Source organism: Tasmannia lanceolata, unplaced genomic scaffold (assembly GCF_043159265.1).
Source record: "Tasmannia lanceolata isolate RefF3 unplaced genomic scaffold, GAP_Taslan_0.1 ptg000101l, whole genome shotgun sequence".
In the NCBI taxonomy this organism is placed as follows: domain Eukaryota; kingdom Viridiplantae; phylum Streptophyta; class Magnoliopsida; order Canellales; family Winteraceae; genus Tasmannia; species Tasmannia lanceolata.
The window spans coordinates 422,501-427,075 of record NW_027518778.1 but is presented as its reverse complement, the minus strand read 5'-3'; positions in this window follow the sequence as shown (position 1 = coordinate 427,075).

Genomic DNA, 4,575 nt, shown 5'->3' with positions numbered 1-4,575 from the left:
CCCATGGTCTTCGCAAGACTGCGTCCAAGGCGCCCGAAAGCCCAAGGGAACCCAAACCCGGCCGACACTTGCAATCGCACATGCTCTCAGCAAAACACCATCAATGCTGCCCAACGGGGCCAGCACGAGCAGTCATCCGCGGTCCCCTGGCCCTGCGCACGTTTGTCTTTGAAACCGAGCATCAATGCCACAGAAAGTGCCGGGGCGCCAGCTGGAGCCATCATCCGCGTTGCCATGGCTCGCTTGGCCTTGGCTTGCCAGTCCCCGACACGAGCAATCGCCCATTTTCTTTGCAACCGACCATCAATGCCGCCCAACGAGGCCAGCACGAGCAGTCATCCGCGGTCCCCTGGTCCTGCGCACGTTTGTCTTTGAAACCGAGCATCAATGCCACAGAAAGTGCCGGGGCGCCAGCTGGAGCCATCATCCGCGTTGCCATGGCTCGCTTGGCCTTGGCTTGCCAGTCCCCGACAGGAGCAATCGCGCATTTTCTTTGCAACCGACCATCAATGCTGCCCAACGAGGCCAGCACGAGCAGTCATCCGCGGTCCCCTGGCCCTGCGCACGTTTGTCTTTGAAACCGAGCATCAATGCCACAGAAAGTGCCGGGGCGCCAGCTGGAGCCATCATCCGCGTTGCCATGGCTCGCTTGGCCTTGGCTTGCCAGTCCCCGACACGAGCAATCGCGCATTTTCTTTGCAACCGACCATCAATGCCGCCCAACGAGGCCAGCACGAGCAGTCATCCGCGGTCCCCTGGCCCTGCGCACGTTTGTCTTTGAAACCGAGCATCAATGCCACAGAAAGTGCCCGGGCTCCAGCTGGAGCCATCATCCGACGTGCCATGGCTTTGGTCCCATGGTCTTCGCAACCGAGCATTCGTGACACCCGACGGGGCCAGGACACCAACCCTTCCGACACGAGCATTCGCGCATGTTCTTTGGCCACACAACGGCGCCAGCACGAGCAGAATCATCAGCGGTGCGGTGGCCTTGCACGGCCTTTTGTCTTTGGAACCAACCATCAGTGCCACGGGAAGTGCCGGAGTCCCGGCATCCGCGGTGCCAAGTCATTGCGCCCTTGGTCTCTGCAGCGGGGCATGCCGGGCACTCCCAACCATTGCAAGCAAGCAAGAAAGAAAGTAAGTAAGTAAGTAAGTATTACATATAGGGGCGGGACATGCGGGGAGTTCTGCGAAACGTGCACTACGGGGCACACGCGTACCTACCGGGGCATACCGACCCCTATTGGGGCACACGTGTGCATATCGGGGCATACCGGGCCTATCAGGGCACACGCGTACATACCGGGGCATACCGAGCCCTACTGGGGCACACGTGCGCATATCGGGGCGTACCAAGCCTATCGGGGCATTCGCATGTATCCCAAGGCATACCGAGTCTATCCGGGCATACGCGTTCATACCGGGGCGTAACGGGCCTATCGGGGCATACTTGGGCATATCCGGGCAAAAAATGCCCAAAACTTGCGCAACCTTGGCAACCGTGGTCCATTCCTCACTATATGCCATGGCCTTGTGCCCATGGTCTTCACAAGACAGCATCCAAGGCGCCTGAAAGGCCAAGGGAGCCCAACCCAGCAATGCCCAGCCAAGGCCAGGCATTCCAGTGCCTGCCCGGGCAAAAACGCCCAAAGCATGCCCCATTCCTTAGCCTATCCAGGCAAAAACGCCCAAAACCAGCCCATTCCAGTGCCTATCCGGGCAAAAACGCCCAAAGCATGCCCATTCCTTAGCCTGTCCAGGCAAAAACGCCCAAAACCAGCACATTCCAGTGCCTATCCGGGCAAAAACGCCCTAAACCTGCGCATTCCAGCGCCCCGCAGCATGCCACCCTCCTATAGGGTTTGCGCAACCAACCCGCCTAACCACCAGTGGCAACCAAAGGTGCTGTTAGCGACGACTTCTGAAGACGCAACGAGACGCGACGGGTTTGCGCCCAGACGCGACGAGACGATGCGGGATCTGCGCCCAACCATGCCTACACCCGCCGACTTGTTGCGGGAGCTGCTTGCCCAAGCATGCCTAGCGTGCAAGGCCTGCGTGCCCAAGGTCTGTGTGCAAGGCTAGTGCCCAAGGCTAGTGCGCAAGGCTAGTGCCCAAGGCTAGTGAGCAAGGCCTGGGTGCAAGGCTAGTGTGCAAGGCTTGTATGCAAGGCTAGTGTGCAAGGCTGCTGTGCAAGGCTTGTGGGCAAGGCTGGTGCGCAAGGCTAGTGCCCAAGGGTTGTGTGCAAGGCTAGTGCCCAAGGCTAGTGCGCAAGGCTCGTGCCCAAGGCTAGTTCGCAAGGCTTGTGTGCAATGCTAGTGCGATGGGCCAGTGCCCAAGGCTTGTGAGCAAGGCTTGTATGCATGGCTTGTGCGCAAGGCTTGTGTCCAAGGCTTTTGTGCAAGGCTCGTGCGCAAGGCTAGTGTGCAAGGCTTGTGCGCATTGGCAGGTAGCCCACCACCATGCACGATCCAAATGCCACTCACGCGACAACACGGTGCCAAGCCGGGCATGGTGTGCACTCAAAACCAATCAACGGACAGAGGTCATGCGTCATGGGGGGGATCTAGCAAGGCCATGGGGAAGGTCATGGAGGACCTTGGAAGCAAGCGCAAGACGAGAGCGAATCGAACAAGGGGCCAGGACGGGGCCTTGTGCCCATGGTCTTCGCAAGACTGCGTCCAAGGCGCCCGAAAGCCCAAGGGAACCCAAACCCGGCCGACACTTGCAATCGCACATGCTCTCTGCAACACACCATCAATGCCGCCCAACGGGGCCAGCACGAGCAGTCATCCGCGGTCCCCTGGCCCTGCGCACGTTTGTCTTTGAAACCGAGCATCAATGCCACAGAAAGTGCCGGGGCGCCAGCTGGAGCCATCATCCGCGTTGCCATGGCTCGCTTGGCCTTGGCTTGCCAGGCCCCGACAGGAGCAATCGCGCATTTTCTTTGCAACCGACCATCAATGCCGCCCAACGGGGCCAGCACGAGCAGTCATCCGCGGTCCCCTGGCCCTGCGCACGTTTGTCTTTGAAACCGAGCATCAATGCCACAGAAAGTGCCGGGGCGCCAGCTGGAGCCATCATCCGCGTTGCCATGGCTCGCTTGGCCTTGGCTTGCCAGTCCCCGACACGAGCAATCGCGCATTTTCTTTGCAACCGACCATCAATGCCGCCCAACGAGGCCAGCACGAGCAGTCATCCGCGGTCCCCTGGCCCTGCGCACGTTTGTCTTTGAAACCGAGCATCAATGCCACAGAAAGTGCCGGGGCGCCAGCTGGAGCCATCATCCGACGTGCCATGGCTTTGGTCCCATGGTCTTCGCAACCGAGCATTCGTGACACCCGACGGGGCCAGGACACCAACCCTTCCGACAGGAGCATTCGCGCATGTTCTTTGGCCACACAAAGGCGCCAGCACGAGCAAAATCATCCGCGGTGCGGTGGCCTTGCACGGCCTTTTGTCTTTGGAACCAACCATCAGTGCCACGGGAAGTGCCGGAGTCCCGGCATCCGCGGTGCCAAGTCATTGCGCCCTTGGTCTCTGCAGCGGGGCATGCCGGGCACTCCCAACCATTGCAAGCAAGCAAGAAAGAAAGTAAGTAAGTAAGTAAGTATTACATATAGGGGCGGGACATGCGGGGAGATCAGCGAAACGTGCATTACGGGGCACACGCGTACCTACCGGGGCATACCGACCCCTATTGGGGCACACGTGTGCATATCGGGGCATACCGGGCCTATCGGGGCACACGCGTACATACCGGGGCATACCGAGCCCTACTGGGGCACACGTGCGCATATCGGGGCGTACCAAGCCTATCGGGGCATACGCATGTATCCCAAGGCATACCGAGTCTATCCGGGCATACGCGTTCATACCGGGGCGTAACGGGCCTATCGGGGCATACTTGGGCATATCCGGGCAAAAAATGCCCAAAACTTGCGCAACCTTGGCAACCGTGGTCCATTCCTCTCTATATGCCTAGCCTTGGCAACCGTGGTCCATTCCTCACTATATGCCATGGCCTTGTGCCCATGGTCTTCCCAAGACAGCGTCCAAGGCGCCCGGAAGGCCAAGGGAGCCCAACCCAGCGATGCCCTGCTATGGCAAGCCAAGGCCAAGCATTCCGGTGCCTATCCGGGCAAAAATGCGATTCCTCTCTATATGCCTAGCCTTGGCAACCGTGGTCCATTCCTCACCATATGCCATGGCCTTGTGCCCATGGTCTTCCCAAGACAGCGTCCAAGGCGCCCGGAAGGCCAAGGGAGCCCAACCCAGCAATGCCCTGCTTTGGCAAGCCAAGGCCAAGCATTCCGGTGCCTAACCTTGGCAACCGTGGTCCTTTCCTCACCATATGCCATGGCCTTGTGCCCATGGTCTTCGCAAGACATCGTCAGAGGCGCCCGGAAGGCCAAGGGAGCCCAACCCAGCAATGCCCTGCTTTGGCAAGCCAAGGCCAAGCATTCCGGTGCCTAACCTTGGCAACCGTGGTCCTTTCCTCACCATATGCCATGGCCTTGTGCCCATGGTCTTCGCAAGACATCGTCCAAGGCGCCCAAAAGGCCAAGGGAG